This window comes from Aquarana catesbeiana, linkage group LG05 (assembly GCF_042186555.1).
Source record: "Aquarana catesbeiana isolate 2022-GZ linkage group LG05, ASM4218655v1, whole genome shotgun sequence".
NCBI lineage: Eukaryota > Metazoa > Chordata > Amphibia > Anura > Ranidae > Aquarana > Aquarana catesbeiana.
Window position 1 is genome coordinate 637,544,604 of NC_133328.1, and position 19,872 is coordinate 637,564,475.

Here is a 19,872-nt window from a genome sequence, read left to right on the forward strand (position 1 = left end):
TATGCGACCGGTCTAAACTATGTGGCATGTTCACCAATGCCAGGAGCATGGCAGACAAGATGGGTGAACTAGAGATACTGTTGTACAAGGAGGATTTGGATTTTGTGGGAGTTTCAGAGACCTGGTTCAACAGCTCTCATGATTGGCTGGCAAACATTCAAGGGTATACCCTATACCGCAAGGATAGAGAGGGTAAAAAAGGGGGAGGGGTATGCCTATATATCAAGAATAATGTACAAGCGAATGTGAGAGATGACATCACTGAGGGAGCTAGAGAGGAGGTGGAATCCTTATGGGTAGAGCTCCAAAGGGATGAAGCTAAGGGGAAAATAATACTGGGAGTATGCTATAGGCCCCCTAACCTGAAGGAGGAAGTGGAGACGGATCTCCTATCACAAATTGGATTAGCAGCAAGGATGGGAAGTGTTATCATAATGGGGGATTTTAATTATCCAGACATAGACTGGGCGGAGGGAACCGCACATTCATTTAAGGCTCGCCAGTTCCTTAATGTCTTGCAGGACAATTTTATGGGTCAGATGGTAGACGCACCAACTAGAAATAAAACATTACTGGATCTACTGATTACCAACAATACAGACCTGATCACAGATGTGGAAATACGGGGCAATTTAGGTAACAGCGATCACAGGTCAATTAGTTTCAGTATAAATCACACAAATAGGAAACATAAAGGGAATACAAAGACACTGAATTTCAAAAGAGCCAACTTCCCTAAACTACAAACCTTGCTAAAAGGCATAAATTGGGATAAAATATTAGGAACAAAGAATACGGAGGAGAGATGGGTTTGCTTTAAGAGCATATTAAATAAGGGCATTAGCCAATGTATCCCATTGGGTAATAAATTTAAAAGAGCAAACAAAAATCCTGGATGGCTTAACTCCAATGTAAAAATGCATATAAAAGCAAAGGAGAAGGCCTTCAAAAAATACAAGGTTGAGGGATCATCCTCAGCATTCAGACTTTATAAAGAATGCAATAAGAAATGTAAGGGTGCAATTAGGACGGCTAAGATAGAACATGAAAGACACATAGCGGAGGAGAGCAAAAAAAATCCCAAGAAATTCTTTAAGTATGTAAACAGTAAAAAAGGGAGGACAGACCATATTGGCCCCATAAAGAATGAGGAAGGACATCTGGTTACAAAGGATGGGGAGATGGCAAAGGTATTGAATTTATTCTTCTCCTCAGTCTTCACGAGTGAATCGGGGGGCTTCAGTAACCAAAACTGCAGTGTTTATCCTCATGACACAACACAGGAAGCACCTCCATGGTTAACAGAGGACGGAATTAAAATTAGACTTGAGAAACTTAACATTAATAAATCACCGGGACCAGATGGCTTGCATCCGAGGGTACTTAGGGAACTCAGTCAGGTGATTGCCAGACCGTTGTTCCTAATTTTTACAGACAGTCTATTGACTGGAATGGTACCAGCTGATTGGAGAAAAGTCAATGTAGCACCAATATTTAAAAAGGGCCCAAAAAACATCCCTGGAAATTACAGACCAGTTAGCCTAACATCAATAGTATGTAAAATCTTGGAGGGGATGATAAGGGACTATATACAAGATTTTAGTAATAAGAATGATATCATTAGCAGTAATCAGCATGGATTCATGAAGAATCGTTCTTGCCAAACCAATCTATTAACCTTCTATGTGGAGATGAGTTGCCATCTAGATAAAGGAAGGCCCGTAGACGTGGTGTATCTGGATTTTGCAAAAGCATTTGACACAGTTCCCCATAAACGTTTACTGTACAAAATAGGGTCCGTTGGCATGGACCATAGGGTGAGTACCTGGATTGAAAACTGGCTACAAGGGCGTGTTCAGAGGGTGGGAATAAATGGGGAGTACTCAGAATGGTCAGGGGTGGGTAGTGGGGTCCCCCAGGGTTCTGTGCTGGGACCAATCTTATTTAATTTGTTTATAAATGATCTGGAGGATGGGATAAACAGTTCAATCTCTGTATTTGCAGACGATACTAAGCTAAGCAGGGCAATAACTTCTCCACAGGATGTGGAAACCTTGCAAAAAGACCTGAACAAATTAATGGGGTGGGCGACTACATGGCAAATGAGGTTCAATGTAGAAAAATGTAAAATAATGCATTTGGGTGGCAAAAATATGAATGCAATCTATACACTGGGGGGAGAACCTCTGGGGGAATCTAGGATGGAAAAGGACCTGGGGGTCCTAGTAGATGATAGGCTCAGCAATGGCATGCAATGCCAAGCTGCTGCTAATAAGGCAAACAGAATATTGGCATGTATTAAAAGGGGGATCAACTCCAGAGATAAAACGATAATTCTCCCGCTCTACAAGACTCTGGTCCGGCCGCACCTGGAGTATGCTGTCCAGTTCTGGGCACCAGTCCTCAGGAAGGATGTACTGGAAATGGAGCGAGTACAAAGAAGGGCAACAAAGCTAATAAAGGGTCTGGAGGATCTTAGTTATGAGGAAAGGTTGCGAGCGTTGAACTTATTCTCTCTGGAGAAGAGACGCTTGAGAGGGGATATGATTTCAATTTACAAATACTGTACTGGTGACCCCACAATAGGGATAAAACTTTTTCGCAGAAGAGAGTTTAATAAGACTCGGGCCACTCATTACAATTAGAAGAAAAGAGGTTTAACCTTAAACTACGTAGAGGGTTCTTTACTGTAAGAGCGGTAAGGATGTGGAATTCCCTTCCACAGGCGGTGGTCTCAGCGGGGAGCATTGATAGCTTCAAGAAACTATTAGATAATCACCTGAATGACCGCAACATACAGGGATATGTAATGTAATACTGACACATAATCACACACATAGGTTGGACTTGATGGACGTGTGTCTTTTTTCAACCTCACCTACTATGTAACTATGTAACTATTTTCATAATCGATTAATCGGCCAGTAACATAATGGGCTAAAAAAAAAACTAAAATTATCCTTTATAGTACAAAAAGAGCAAATAATCGCTACTGTAAATATTAATTTCACTGTTCCACAGTAAAAAATGGACCCCTTACAGTAGCGATTATTTGCTCTTTTTTGTACTATAAAGGGCTAATTTCAGTTTTTTTAACCCCATTATGTTACTAAATGTCTTAGGCCTGGTTCACACTATGCCTTTTTTGCAGAAACACATTACAGTTCATTTACCGTGGTTTCCTATGGGACACGTTCACATCTATGCTTTTTTCAGCTGCTGCGTTATTTGGAAAGGGTCAAGGACTTTTTTCAGTGCAAAACGGTGCTTTTCTTTGTTCAAGATACTTCAATTGAGAAGCTGCAGAAAAGCATGTAATGCGTTTTTGCAGCAATTTGTGTTTTTTAATCTGCCCAACAACAAATTGGCCAAAAAAAAAAAAAAGCATAAAAAAAGCAAACGCACAGCAAAACACACTGCAGAAACAGATCAAAAGAAAACTGCATAGGTATGTACTGAGCCTTATGCTGGTCACATGGATCAATTTTCAGATGAGAATATTAATATGAAAAATTTTTGTGCATTCGCTGAATAAAAGAATGTTGTTTGAAATTTTCACTTGTTTTTAACATTCAGTTTTAAAATGACTGTAATTTCTGAACGAAAACCACATCCACTGTGTGAAGATTCCTTTGACCAAGAAGTTTTCTATTTCTAATAATGATATCTGATATTTACCAGATTCACCTCTAATAGTATATACAGTATATCTCTTCTGTCTTAGAGATTTTGCTCCCTAACCATATCTTTGGTGATTTATATTTACCACTGCATAGAGATATTTAAGAATAAATTGCCTTTTTTTAACTTTACATATTAACTAAATTATCCACCACACTTCTTTTAAGGTAATTAACCGATTAATCGATTAATCAAAACAATAATCGGCCAACTAATCGATTATGAAAATAATCGTTAGTTGCAGCCCTAGTCCAGAACTACACTACAATCAAAATAACTTTTTTATAAACAACAGAAAGTACCTCAGAACTGCTGAAAGAACCGTGTTTGCCTATCATTGCCTCTAAAAATAGAAAATATGCTCCAAAAAATCTAATAAATTGCTGGCTCATAGGAAGATGTATACCTAAGAAACATGTGACCATGACTTAAAATTTCAGCTAGAATAGAATTTGAAAAAAAATAATAATTATTTTTTCATATAATATGAATAGATTAAACATAAAAATAAATATCCCCATAAAATTAAAAAAAAAAAAATATTTCTAAATAGTTATTTGATAATTTCCTTAAGTTTTTTCCTTGCGTTTTTGGTGTATTTTGTTAGTTTTTTTTTTTTTTTTTTAGATTTGTTTTAGTCGATAGGAAGAAAATCAATGAAAATTCACTTACCACTTCCCTACCAGCCTATTACAGAATGACATTCGCAAGGTGGATCAGTTATCCTGAGTAGGCGCCATATGACGTCCAGCAAGATAAGCCGCTCGTGCGCACCCGGTGGCCTATCTTGGTAAAGTGCCTACAACGTTGCTCAGAGACAAATCTGTGATTAAACCTCTGTGCACCATATAAAAAATAATTACTCCCTAATGTTCACATGGGACTAGAGGCTCTCAAAGCTAAGTGGGTGGGGGATTTCCTGGCACTAGATATGGAAGGTTGGGAAGAAATGGGGGAGGGCTCCTTTTCACAATTGGTCTCTGCTAGGGACAGACTAGTACCAGTTCAAAATTATGCATAGAGTGTACTTCACACCCATGAGTTTACACAAAATATATTAATCCTTTCCAGCTTCCTGCCGGAGGTGCACCTCACCATCAGCGGACATTTCCCATGTATTTTGGAGCTGTCCCCAGTGGAGGTGTGCTTGCTAGGACTTGTAGACCCATTGGCTCCCAGCCGAGCAGTCAGAACCTTACTGGGGCTATTACTTTATTATGCACGCAAGGCCATTGTCCTCAGGTGGAAAGCCTCTTCTGCTCCTCAATTAACTTTTGGAAACGGTTAGTTAATTTAGCTCTGCCATTATACAAGGCCACTTTCCTCTCTCAAGGTTGTGGCAAAAAATTCCACAAATTATGGAACATATGGGCGGAATCCCCGGCTACAAATGCGGACTCTCTGGATAATTATTCAATACTTGATATGTATTGCAAGGCAAGTAAAATTTAAAAAAAAATATTGACTTGATATACAAGCGAGGTCTTGATATACAAGTTGCATCAAGTCACAACTGAGTATAAAAGAGAAGAGAGGCGCCTCTAAGTGTAGCAATATGATTAAATTTAATGAAAGTACAACATTTAGAAACATGATTGATGATTAAAACAGGCTCATTTAAGTATGCAGGCATCCAGGTAAAGTTGTCCACATAGGCCATCCTCCGCACCGCCATCAATGTCATCCCTTCCACGCTGAGCTCCAAGAGCGCTTCAAGCCTCGCTATCAGATTGCTCTTCTGCAGGGTAGTCTTCCTGGTCATGATTGCAGACTGACAGCGGTGAGAGGCGGCGGTGCGCAGGAAGGTCTGGACAGCTTTACATAGTTACATAGTAGGTGAGGTTGAAAAAGACACAAGTCCATCAAGTCCAACCTATGTGTGTGTGATTATATGTCACTATTACATTGTATATCCCTGTATGTTGCGGTCGTTCAGGTGCTTATCTAATAGTTTTTTTGAAATTATCGATTCTCCCCATTGAGACCACCGCCTGTGGAAGGGAATTCCACATCCTAACCTTACAGTAAAGAACCCTCTATGCAGTTTAAGGTTAAACCGCTTTTCTTCTCATTTTAGTGAATGGCCACGTGCCTTATTAAATTACGTTACGCGGAAAAGTTTTATCCCTATTGTGGGGTCTCCAGAGACAATAAGTTCAGCGCTCGCAACATATCCTCATAACTAAATATCCTCCAGACCCTTTATTCGTTTTTTTGCCCTTCTCTGGACTCTCTGCAGTTCCAGTACATCCTTCTTGAGGACTGGTGCCCAGAACTGGATGGCATTCTCCAGGTGCAGCCGGACCAGAGTCTTGTTGAGTAGGAGAATTATCATTTTAGTTAACCCCCTTCTTAAAAGATGGAGAAATTCTGTTTACTTTATTAGCAGCAGCTTCAGGGCCGGTCCCAGGCGGGTGCACGGGGTGCAGTGCACCCGGGCGCCAGAGAGGTGGGGGCGCTGAAGCGCCAGAGTGCTCCCCTCCCTCCTCCTCCTCCTCCTCTCCGTGTCCAGAGCAGGCTCCCTCCGCACGGCCGCTGTGTTTTTCGCTGCTGCCCATCCCCCTCCCTCCTTCTCCTGTCAGAGAAGGAGAGCAGCCGCCGGAGATCGGAGCGGCTGGTCTCTGTGTGGAGAGAGACCAGCCGCTCAGTGACTTCGCTGAGGGGGAGAGCGGTCCGTGCCTGCAGCCTGACACACACAGGTTCTCCTCCTCTGTCTCTCACTCCCGCGGCCCCCCCAAGCCTGTCTAGATAACTGCTCTTCACCCGGGCGGCGCGGCTGCACACTGTCCTCTCTAGCTGCCGCCCGGGTTTTAATGGGTCTCTAGAGTACTAATAGAGGGAGGTTTGTCTCTGGGGCGGTCTGTACTAATCGAGGGGGATTTGTCCTGGGGGGTCACTGGTCAGTACTAATGGGGGGGTTGTCCTGGAGGGGGGGTCTGTACCAATAGAGGGGGGGGGCATTGTCCCGGAGGTCTGTACTAAAGGAGGGGGCTTTGTCCTGGTGGGGGGTCTGTACTAATGGAGGGGGGTTGTCCTGGGGGGTCTGTACTAATGAAGGGGGGTTTGTCCTAGGGGGGTCTGTACTAATGGGGGGTTGTCCTGGGGGGGTCTGTACTAAAGGAGGGGGGTTTGTCCTGGTGGGGAGTCTGTACTAATGGGGGGTTGTCCTGGGGGGGTCTGTACTAATGGGGGGGGCTTGTCCTGGGGGGGTCTGTACTAATGGAGGGGGTTTGTCCTGGGGGAGTCTGTATTAATGGGGGGTTGTCCTGGGGGGTCTGTACTAATGGGGGGGCTTGTCCTGGGGGGGTCTGTACTAATGAAGGGGGGATTTGTCCTGGGGGGTCTGTACTAATGGGGGGGTTGTCCTGGGGGGGGTCTGTACTAAAGGAGGGGGGTTTGTCCTGGTGGGGGGTCTGTACTAATGGAGGGGATTTGTCCTGGTGGGGGGTCTGTACTAATGGGGGGGGCTTGTCCTGGGGGGGTCTGTACTAATGGAGGGGGGGTTGTCCTGGGGGGTCTGTACTAATGAAGGGGGATTTGTCCTGGGGGTGGCTGTACTAATGGAGGGATCTTGCCCTGGGGGGGTCTGCACTAATGGGGGGGGTTGTCTTGGGGGGTCTGTACTAATGGAGGGGGGTTTGTCCTGGTGGGGGGTCTGTACTAATGAAGGGGGATTTGTCCTGGGGGGTCTGTACTAATGGGGGGGCTTGTCCTGGGGGGTCTGTACTAAAGGAGGGGGGTTTGTCCTGGTGGGGAGTCTGTATTAATGGGGGGTTGTCCTGGGGGGTCTGTACTAATGGGGGGGCTTGTCCTGGGGGGGTCTGTACTAATGAAGGGGGGATTTGTCCTGGGGGGTCTGTACTAATGGGGGGGTTGTCCTGGGGGGGTCTGTACTAAAGGAGGGGGGTTTGTCCTGGTGGGGGGTCTGTACTAATGGAGGGGATTTGTCCTGGTGGGGGGTCTGTACTAAAGGGGGGCTTGTCCTGGGGGGGTCTGTACTAATGGAGGGGGGTTGTCCTGGGGGTCTGTACTAATGAAGGGGGATTTGTCCTGGGGGTGGCTGTACTAATGGAGGGATCTTGCCCTGGGGGGGTCTGCACTAATGGGGGGTTGTCTTGGGGGGTCTGTACTAATGGAGGGGGGTTTGTCCTGGTGAGGGGTCTGTACTAATGGAGGGGGGTTGTCCTGGGGGGGGTCTGTACTAATGAAGGGGGATTTGTCCTGGGGGGTCTGTACTAATGGGGGGGTTGTCCTGGGGGGGTCTGTACTAAAGGAGGGGGGTTTGTCCTGGTGGGGAGTCTGTACTAATGGGGGGGTTGTCCTGGGGGGTCTGTACTAAAGGAGGGGGGTTTGTCCTGGTGGGGGGTCTGTACTAATGGAGGGGATTTGTCCTGGTGGGGGGTCTGTACTAAAGGGGGGGGCTTGTCCTGGGGGGGTCTGTACTAATGGAGGGGGGTTGTCCTGGGGGTCTGTACTAATGAAGGGGGATTTGTCCTGGGGGTGGCTGTACTAATGGAGGGATCTTGCCCTGGGGGGGTCTGCACTAATGGGGGGGTTGTCTTGGGGGGTCTGTACTAATGGAGGGGGGTTTGTCCTGGTGAGGGGTCTGTACTAATGGAGGGGGGTTGTCCTGGGGGGTCTGTACTAATGAAGGGGGATTTGTCCTGGGGGGGTCTGTACTAATGGGGGGGTTGTCCTGGGGGGGTCTGTACTAAAGGAGGGGGGTTTGTCCTGGTGGGGAGTCTGTACTAATGGGGGGGTTGTCCTGGGGGGTCTGTACTAATGGAGGGGGTTTGTCCTGGGGGAGTCTGTATTAAAGGGGGGTTGTCCTGGGGGGTCTGTACTAATGGGGGGGGCTTGTCCTTGGGGGGTCTGTACTAATGAAGGGGGGATTTGTCCTGGGGGTCTGTACTAATGGGGGGGTTGTCCTGGGGGGGTCTGTACTAAAGGAGGGGGGTTTGTCCTGGTGGGGGGTCTGTACTAATGGAGGGGATTTGTCCTGGTGGGGGGTCTGTACTAATGGGGGGGCTTGTCCTGGGGGGGTCTGTACTAATGGAGGGGGGGTTGTCCTGGGGGGTCTGTACTAATGAAGGGGGATTTGTCCTGGGGGTGGCTGTACTAATGGAGGGATCTTGCCCTGGGGGGGGTCTGCACTAATGGGGGTTGTACTAATGGAGGGGGGTTTTGTCCTGGTGGGGGGTCTGTACTAATGGAGGGGGGTTCTCCTGGGGGGTCTGTACTAATGGAGGGGGCTTTGTCCTGGTGGGGGTCTGTACTAATGGAGGGGGGGTTGTCCTGGGGGGTCTGTACTAATGAAGGGGGGATTTGTCCTGGGGGGTCTGTACTAATGGAGGTGGGGTTTGTCCTGTTGGGGTCTGTACTAATAGAGGGGGGTTGTCCTGGGGGGTCTGTACTAATGAATGGGGGATTTGTCCTGGGGGGGGTCTGTACTAAAGGAGGGGGTTTATCCTGGGGGGTCTGTACCAATGGAGGGGGGGTGTTTGTCCGGGGGAGTCTGTACTAATGGAGGGGGGTTTGTCCTGGGGGTCTGTACTAATGGAGGAGGGTTTGTCCTGGTGGGGGGTCTGTACTAATGGAGGAGGGGTTTGTCCTGGTGGGGTCTGTACTAGTGGAGGGGGGTTCTCCTGGGGGGGGTCTACACTGCAGCTGCGGGCTTTTCTTTTGCCCCTTCCCCTCCCTTTCCTCCGCACGTGCACTGCTATACTAGTGAGCGGTGCTGGCCGGCGCAGCCTCCCACTATGTTTCTTCCCCTGCCTTCATATCAGCCAGGGTAAAAATAGAATAGAAAAAGGAGCATAGAAGAGGATTGTGGGACATGTAGTCCCGAGGACTGACAGCCCCACTGTAACACGGAAACTGCAGCCCACACAGCATGCTCAGCTGAATGGGAGAGAGAGAGAGACAGGAGCCTGGGAAAGCTTTCAGGGAAGTACACCCTGGACTCCAGAGGGAGAGGGGAGTGCTGAGGGAACACCATCAGAGAGGGAACCCCACTGCCCTGCACCACCAGAGGGAAAGACACACAGCCTAACGCCATCCCTGGTGGAGAAAGGAATTCGAGTCATTGCTGGAATACAGATCTGGGTGCTACCCAGCTGAGTCACCACGGGCAATTCAGAGTGAGCTGACTCCTGATCAGAGGAACCGTTGCTGTATCGCTGGGTCAGGTGAGAGGGCCGATCGGCCATTATCTACTAACGTCCATAGGAACTGCAGTCTCTGACAATCTTCTTGTTCTGACCATCTCTTGTATAATGTCTGCAGTCTCTGACCATCTCCTGCACTATGTCTGCTGTCTCTGACCATCTCCTGCACTATGTCTGCTGTCTCTGACCATCTCCTGTATTATATCTGCAGTCTCTGACCATCTCTTGTATAATGTCTGCAGTCTCTGACCATCTCTTGTATAATGTCTGCAGTCTTTGACCATCTCTTGTATCATGTCTGCAGTCTCTGACCATCTCTTGTATCATGTCTGCAGTCTCTGACCATCTCTTGTATCATGTCTGCAGTCTCTGACCATCTCTTGTATCATGTCTGCAATCTCTAACCAGCTTCTGTACCATGTCTGCAGTGTCTGACTGTCTCTTGTATCATGTCTACAGTCTCTGACCATCTATTCTATCTTGTCTGCAGTCTCTGACCATCTCCTGCATTATGTCTGCAGTGTCTGACCATCTCCTGTATTATGTCTGCAGTCTCTGACCATCTCCTGTATTATGTCTGCAGTCTCTGACCATCTCCTGTATTATGTCTGCAGTCTCTGACCATCTCCTGCACTATTTCTGCAGTCCCTGATCATCTCCTGTATCATGTCTGCAGTCTCCGACCATCTCCTGTACTATGTCTGCAGTCTCTGACCATCTCCTGTATCATGTCTGCAGTCTCTGACCATCTCCTGTACTATGTCTGAAGTCTCTGATCACCTCTTGTACTATGTCTGCAGTCTCTGACCATCTCCTGTACTATGTCTGCAGTCTCTGACCATCTCCAGTATCATGTCTGCAGTCTCTGACCATGTCCTTTACCATGTCTGAAGTCTCTGATCACCTCTTGTACCATGTCTGCAGTCTCTGATCATCTCCTGTACCATGTCTGGAGTCTTTGACCATCTCCTGTATCATGTCTGCAGTCTCTGACCATCTCCTGTACTATGTCTGCAGTCTCTGACCATCTCCTGTATTATGTCTGCAGACTCTGACCATCTCCTGTATTATGTCTGCAGGCTCTGACCATCTCCTGTATTATGTCTGCAGGCTCTGACCATCTCCTGCACTATGTCTGCAGTCTCTGACCATCTCCTGTATCATGTCTGCAGTCTCTGACCATCTCCTGCACTATGTCTGCAGTCTCTGACCATCTCCTGTACTATGTCTGCAGTCTCTGACCATCTCCTGCATTATGTCTACAGGCTCCGACCATCTCCTGCACTATGTCTGCAGTCTCTGACCATCTCCTGTATCATGTCTGCAGTCTCTGACCATCTCCTGTATCATGTCTGCAGTCTCTGACCATCTCCTGTATCATGTGTGCAGTCTCTGACCATCTCCTGTACTATGTTTGCAGTCTCTGACCATCTCCTGTATCATGTCTGCAGTCTCTGATCATCTCTTGTATCATGTCTGCAGTCTCTGACCATCTCCTGTATCATGTCTGAAGTCTCTGACCATCTCCTGCACTATGTTTGCAGTCTCTGACCATCTCCTGTATCATGTGTGCAGTCTCTGACCATCTCCTGTACTATGTCTGCAGTCTCTGACCATCTCCTGTATCATGTCTGCAGTCTCTGACCATCTCCTGTATCATGTCTGCAGTCTCTGACCATCTCCTGTATCATGTCTGCAGTCTCTGATCATCTCCTGTATCATGTGTGCAGTCTCTGACCATCTCCTGTACTATGTCTGCAGTCTCTGACCATCTCCTGTATCATGTCTGCAGTCTCTGACCATCTCCTGCACTATGTCTGCAGTCTCTGATCATCTCCTGTATCATGTCTGCAGTCTCTGACCATCTCCTGTACCATGTCTGGAGTCTCTGACCATCTCCTGTATCATGTCTGCAGTCTCTGACCATCTCTTGCACTATGTCTGCAGTCTGTGACCATCTCCCGTATCATGTCTGCAGTCTCCTGTACTATGTCTGCAGTCTCTGACCATCTCCTGTACTATGTCTGCAATCTCTGACCATCTCCTGTATTATGTCTGCAGGCCTTGACCATCTCCTGCACTATGTCTGCAGTCTCTGACCATCTCCTGTATCATGTCTGCAGTCTCTGACCATCTCCTGCACTATGTCTGCAGTCTCTGATCATCTCCTGTATCATGTCTGCAGTCTCTGACCATCTCCTGTATCATGTCTGCAGTCTCTGACCATCTCCTGTATCATGTCTGCAGTCTCTGACCATCTCCTGTATCATGTCTGCAGTCTCTGACCATCTCCTGTATCATGTCTGCAGTCTCTGACCATCTCCTGTATCATGTCTGCAGTCTCTGACCATCTCCTGTATCATGTCTGCAGTCTCTGGCCATCTCCTGCATTATGTCTGCAGTGTCTGACCATCTCCTGTATTATGTCTGCAGTCTCTGACCATCTCCTGTATTATGTCTGCAGTCTCTGACCATCTCCTGTATTATGTCTGCAGTCTCTGACCATCTCCTGCACTATTTCTGCAGTCTCTGACCATCTCCTGTATTATGTCTGCAGTCTCTGACCATCTCCTGCACTATGTCTGCAGTCTCTGATCATTTCCTGTATCATGTCTGCAGTCTCTGACCATCTCCTGTATCATGTCTGCAGTCTCTGACCATCTCTTGTATAATGTCTGCAGTCTCTGACCATCTCTTGTATCATGTCTGCAGTCTCTGACCATCTCTTGTAGCATATCTGCAGTCTCTGACCATCTCTTGTATCATGTCTGCAGTCTCTGACCATCTCTTGTATCATGTCTGCAATCTCTAACCAGCTTCTGTACTATGTCTGCAGTGTCTGACTGTCTCTTGTATCATGTCTACAGTCTCTGACCATCTATTCTATCTTGTCTGCAGTCTCTGACCATCTCCTGTATTATGTCTGCAGTGTCTGACCATCTCCTGTATCATGTCTGCAGTCTCTGACCATCTCCTGTATCATGTCTGCAGTCTCTGACCATCTCCTGTATCATGTCTGCAGTCTCTGATCATCTCCTGTATCATGTGTGCAGTCTCTGACCATCTCCTGTACTATGTCTGCAGTCTCTGACCATCTCCTGTATCATGTCTGCAGTCTCTGACCATCTCCTGCACTATGTCTGCAGTCTCTGATCATCTCCTGTATCATGTCTGCAGTCTCTGACCATCTCCTGTATCATGTCTGCAGTCTCTGACCATCTCCTTTACCATGTCTGCAGTCTCTGACCATCTCCTTTACCATGTCTGAAGTCTCTGACCATCTCCTTTACCATGTCTGAAGTCTCTGATCATCTCCTGTACCATGTCTGGAGTCTTTGACCATCTCCTGTACTATGTCTGCAGTCTCTGACCATCTCCTGTATTATGTCTGCAGTCTCTGACCATCTCCTGTATTATGTCTGCAGTCTCTGACCATCTCCTGTATTATGTCTGCAGGCTCTGACCATCTCCTGTATTATGTCTGCAGGCTCTGACCATCTCCTGCACTATATGTTAAATGGGTGTGTGGACAAGGGATTATAGCGGTGCTAGGGTCAGGAAGATTAGAGAAGAAAAGATAAAACAAAAAATACTAAAATTACAAATTTTATTAATAGTCTATCATAAATACAATGTACATTATAAACAATTCATACAGTAATTATACAAATTTTGTGGATACATGTACTGTAAGTGACCCTAAGAATGGTCAAGTGGGCCAGATGGCAAGTGGCCGTTGAAGGAGGGGGGGCTCATTTTCCTACATGTTTCGCCAAAACATTGGCTTCTTCAGGGAACAGGAGCTCATAGGGTGGATATATATAAAAAATTCTGTGTGGTGGACATAAAAAACACATGTTAGAAATATTAATTTGACCAAACACTGCATAGTAAAAACAATAACACACTGCAACTGTGGCTGGACATTCATGCAACCCCAAGCTCCACACCACTAAACGGAACTGCGGACATACCTGGGGCGTCAGTGCCCAAGACGGGAGGGAAGAGAGGGAGAGGGGGGAACACAGCCACCCAAGGAGATCCCCACAGGGGAGCAGGCAGACCGCGCCGTAAATTATGCCTGCAGGGGGCATACAGTAGACCTGGCAAAGGAATGTAAAGATAGTCATGTGTCATAATGCACTGTGGTAGTTATTCCAGGAATAGAGGGTTGCGCATATGTGCATTGTATTAAAAAGAGAACAAAAAATATATGTATATAAATAGGTATAAATGTATCTATATCTCTGGAAAGGGTGCGGACTTACATGTATATCTAAAAGCTGTAGAGAGGCAAGGTCAGGAAGTGCCTGTGATATATGTATGCACACAGCAAGGAAAGGACATCAAGGTTGAACCATATCTGCAGACCACTTAAAGCAGGCCTAGTTGGAAAAATGGATAGTGTTAGGGGTCTTGCTGTTGTTAACTGGGGCCAGATATGGTAGTTTATGCCTATACTTACTTGATGGTATCTGCTGTAAGAAAAGATTCTCATAGCGGTACATTCACAGGTATATAGTACCGGTGCTGGGATGAAAAAGGGATAAAAATAACAGTGGATCCTATATGAAATATAAAGGAAAAAAGGAGGATCAGAAAGGTAGGGAAATGGAAGCTTTAAAATGTACTTGGGCACAGGTGAGGCTAGTGAAAAGGAATCTATTACCTAATTCATCATGAAGCACACCATGTTGCTTGAGAAAATCAGTGTTAACCACCAGAGTAAGAGGCCGGTCCAAAGTAAGTTCTAAAAAGTATGTAAAGGAATAATAAATAATTTATTCATGTAAACAACATGAAGTCAGGGTGTTTTGAAAGGCAGAAGTTTACCTTGTAGCTGTGTGCAGAGCGAATGCAGGCACGTCCCTCGTCCATGGGAACTGAGGGACTGGCCGGTTACTCATATACCCCCCACACCTGATCAGATGATGATCAGGTGTGCGGACGCTAAACGAGGGGTAGCCACGGCTGTGCACTGCACGGTGCCTAGGAACTACGAGTTCCATCATGCAACGCGCGCACATGCTCAGATCTCACGGACCGTGTGGCGATTGGAGAGGCGAACACCCCTGGAATGGGAAGTACCAAGGTGTCCTCTCACCCAATCTGCCGATGGAATAAAGGACCAGAGAGTCTGAGAACAGACGTGGGCACCCAGGGGCAGACAGTTGTCTGCGCCTTGGCGTCCGTACAGGCAAAGACAGCGCTAGCCATGTCACCCCCAAACCGGGAGAGCCCGCGGAGCCGCCGCCCACCACCCACGCCACAGATAATCCCCCCAGTCGTGGGGCTAGCCAAGGCACCAGGGACAACCGCAGTCCAGTGGCGGGGAACAAAGGGGCACGAAGTGTAGTGCGCCGAGACACAGGATGGGAGGATATCCTAACGATCTTGCCCAACGATCCACAGGGGCCACTGGGGAAGGTGGGAATTACTGTGTGTCAGCACACGACATCCAGCCACAATGTGTGCAGTGTGCATAGAGAACCACTGGGTCCCAGTACGACAGTAAAACCTGCAACCAAAAATTGAAAATACAATGCAAAAACAATATGTAGAAAAGAATATATAAAAAAGGAAACACACAGTATATGTATTGCAACAGTTGTGTCGAAAAATATTGTTCAATAATGACAAAAAAGAGTTTTAAGTCGCAAATGAATACAGGCAATATACACTTATAGAATATACAGGGATATAAGATATATTGGGTCAATTTGCCAGCTTGTCTCAGAAAAGGAAAAAGGCATTTGTAATCAATGTAGAAGGCAAGGTATTAGTCCATGTCAAAAAAACATTATATGGATGAAATACCGGGTGGAGCCATGGCAGCAAAGGGAAAGAAAGACAGGGAATACAGGAGAATGAAAAACTAAGAAGGGAATAGAAGGGGGGGGGGGGGAAAGGGATGGAAGAGGATAGGGTAGAGAGGAAAAACCACAAACGACGTTGTCTGGGGAAGGGGTATGGAAAAGAAAAACTTAAAGGAAGGGCTTAAAACTAATATATTCATTGAGTCCTGGGAAGATGGTAGCATTTAATATATGAATCCATTTGGTTTCGAGTCGTAATAGTGAATTATCAGTACTACCGCCTCTTACATGTGAGGGGATATGTTCAAGTGCGGAAAACAAAATAACATGGGGATCGGAGTTATGTTGGGCAGCGATATGCCTATTAATGGCCGTAGTGGTGATGTTCTTGTATAGTGGTTTGATATGGTCCCGGATACGGGTCTGAAAGGGGCGCTTGGTTTTGCCAACATAGAATGCGCCGCATTGGCATTGGGCCAGGTATACAACCCCAACAGTGGCGCAGGTGACATAGTGTCTGATGGTGTGTGTGTTTCCATCGGGTAGATTAACAACCTGAGAGTTGGCAACAAATGTACATATGTCACATTTGCCACATTGATAGGTACCGGTGGCAGTGGGCCTATGTGCAGTGTCAGTAGAATGATGACTATGAATCAGACGATCACGGAGAGAGGGAGAGCGTCGATAGGTAATATCAGGATAAGTGTTAATATATTTGGCAATGGTAGGATCAGATGTGAGTAAGGGCCAAAATTGTTTGAGGACGTCTTTGATTTGGGTATGCTGATTGGAGAATTGGGTGATGAGTCGTGTGGGTTGTTTAGAATCCAATGGTTTGTCGGAGAAAACCAGGTCTTTACGGTTGAGTTTTTTTGCCTTATGGAATGCTTTCTTTAAGAGAGAGTGGCTGTAGCCTCTATCTAAGAGTCTATTATAGAGGTCGTGTGCCGCCCTGAAGAAATCTTCATCGCGGGTACAGTTACGTTTAATCCTGACATATTGACTATATGGTATACTTCGAAGGAGGGGCTCAGGATGGGCACTCTGGGCATGTAGGATTGTATTGCCCGAAGAGGGTTTGCGATATAGAGTAGTATAGACTTGGCCATTGGGTTGTACACCAATCTGAAGGTCCAAGAAATGGATCTGAGACTGGCTGCACTCCATGGTAAATCTTAGATTGTATGTGTTGTCAGTAAGGCTTTGTACAAATGAGGAAAGTTCTTCCTTAGTACCGGCCCAAAACAGAAGTATATCATCGATATACCTGTACCAGGATATAATCCTGGACAGGTAGGGGTTGAAGTGAATCGAGTCAAAAAGTTCCCTCTCCCACCCCCCCAGGTACAGGTTGGCATAGGCAGGGGCACACTTAGTCCCCATAGCCACACCCTGCACCTGGAGGAAGTGGGAGGAGCCGAACATGAAATAATTGCGTGTGAGTATGAACCTCAATAATTTGAGGACAAAGTCCCCGTATTCATCATATTGGGGGCCTCTGGCACGAATGAGTTTGCTGATAACTGAGATACCTCTATTGTGGGGGATTACGTTGTATAAGCTTTCCACATCTAAGGCTACCAACCATGTGCCACTGGGCAGGGATTGGCCATCTAATATACGAAGGAGATGGATAGTGTCCTTTATATATGAAGGCAAAGCTACAACATGGGGTGCCAGATATTTATCTACCAGAGCACTGGCAGATTCTGTGAGGCATTGACGACCAGACACAATTGGGCGACCAGGTGGATGGTCGAGAGATTTGTGCAATTTCGGGAGGGAATAGAAGGTAGGGGTAGTGGGTTCTTTAACATAAAGAAATTTCCATGTGTTGGAGTCTATAATGCCTTTTTGATAAGCTGCAAATATCAGCTGTTGGTATTCGGATATATAGTTAGCAATGAGTGTTTTAGAAATTGGTCTATACCACTCGCGATTGTTTAAAATATCCAGGCACATTTGTTCATAGAAGGACACATCCATCACCACCACATTGCCACCCTTGTCGGCTGGCTTAATGGTGAGTTCAGGATGGTTTTGTAGGGATTTGATGGCCCTAATCTGAGCCAAAGTTAGGTTGGAGGGATACGCGGAGTTGAAATTTAAGCCTTCGATGGTGTTAGTGACCTGTTGTACAAAGGCCCATATATTGGGATTTGTAGAAAGATTTGGAAAATTCACAGATTTGGGTTTAAAAGAAACAGGAGGGGGGAAGGGGGGAGCACCAAGGGCGGCGGCCTCAAGATTGGTAGGATCAAGAGAGTCGTCACCATCAGTGCACCCCTCCTCCCAAAGTGACATTAATTCTTCGAGGGCTTGTATTTCCGCTAGGGTGGGAACCTGTTGGGAAGGATTTACATGCACATTCTGAACAAGTGCAGTATTAGATTGAGATTTGTCATAGATCACTTTGAAAAGAAGTTTACGTGCAAAAAGATGCACGTCTTTAATAAAGGCGAATTTGTCAAAGTCGTTAGAGGGACAAAATGTGAGGCCTAATTGGAGTACATAGATCTGATCCGCATTGAGTGGAATAGAAGATAGATTGATTACATCAGGGGTGGTTGATCTTGCTGGATCATTGGCATTTGTGGGTGTAAATCGGGGGATGGGCTTGGGAGAGACTCCTGGCCCTGCCCTAAAAAAATAGGTGCAAGTTTAGGGTCTGCTGTAGCAGAGCTGGCTGGAAACATGGAGGTGATAGTGGGTTCACTTACCCTTCGGGAGGTGATGTGCGTTTGAGGGTGCGGTGGTGCCATTATGCCTGCAGGTGTCTTGGTAGAGGATGATTTGGGAATCGCTGACGACTTGGGTTGTGCTTTAGTGAAGGGAGTAGATACGTGAGCGGTCTTTGAATGACCTGTAGGTGGATGTGGTAGAGGAGTGGGTCCTAGTGTGCGGTGGAGTGACTCCGAGGATATGGCCGAAAGATCGCCTTTTCTTCTTTTTGCTAATTGTTCCTGTGTCAAATCTTGGTAAACAGTGGAGGTACTGGATGAAAAAGAAGCAGATAAATTGTTAGAGGCATGGTTATTCGAAGTAGGTATATTAGTGGAAAAGGGTTTGTTTCTAGTTTTGGTTTCCTTGGCATTGTCCCAATTGTAGGCATATCCATTTTCATGGGCTGCTAAGTCTCTTAAGAATTTGCTTTCTTTGTCATTAATAGTCGTAAGTGTATATTCCTCCAGGTGTGCGCGCAGGGTTTTATCCCGCTTGCTATACCTGGGGGAGGAAAGACCAAGAGCATGATCTGTGTACCATCGATTGATTGCAACATCAAGTTGTGCCAACTCGGTGGTATATTCGTGGCACAACATGGAGAGCATGTTGAGAGAGCATGATATAAGATTGCTTTCCCAAGAGGTTTTTAATGTGTCGTTGATTTTTTTGATATTGGGGAAAAGTTGTATTCTTAATCCCCAAGGTATTATTTTGTGTTCCGCATATTTTTCAAAGTAGGTTTTATGCCAGTAAATTCTGACTTTTCCATAAGGCAAAAAAACTCAACCGTAAAGACCTGGTTTTCTCCGACAAACCATTGGATTCTAAACAACCCACACGACTCATCACCCAATTCTCCAATCAGCTTACCCAAATCAAAGACGTCCTCAAACAATTTTGGCCCTTACTCACATCTGATCCTACCATTGCCAAATATATTAACACTTATCCTGATATTACCTATCGACGCTCTCCCTCTCTCCGTGATCGTCTGATTCATAGTCATCATTCTACTGACACTGCACATAGGCCCACTGCCACCGGTACCTATCAATGTGGCAAATGTGACATATGTACATTTGTTGCCAACTCTCAGGTTGTTAATCTACCCGATGGAAACACACACACCATCAGACACTATGTCACCTGCGCCACTGTTGGGGTTGTATACCTGGCCCAATGCCAATGCGGCGCATTCTATGTTGGCAAAACCAAGCGCCCCTTTCAGACCCGTATCCGGGACCATATCAAACCACTATACAAGAACATCACCACTACGGCCATTAATAGGCATATCGCTGCCCAACATAACTCCGATCCCCATGTTATTTTGTTTTCCGCACTTGAACATATCCCCTCACATGTAAGAGGCGGTAGTACTGATAATTCACTATTACGACTCGAAACCAAATGGATTCATATATTAAATGCTACCATCTTCCCAGGACTCAATGAATATATTAGTTTTAAGCCCTTCCTTT

At 46.2% G+C, this 19,872-nt stretch overlaps 1 protein-coding gene across 1 annotated transcript in view; it reads right to left on the reverse strand.

The window, feature by feature from the left end:
• Positions 1–19,872, reverse strand: part of LOC141146118 (uncharacterized) — an 84,744-nt gene that overhangs the window by 44,366 nt on the left and 20,506 nt on the right. The gene's annotated exons all lie outside the window — the stretch shown is intronic.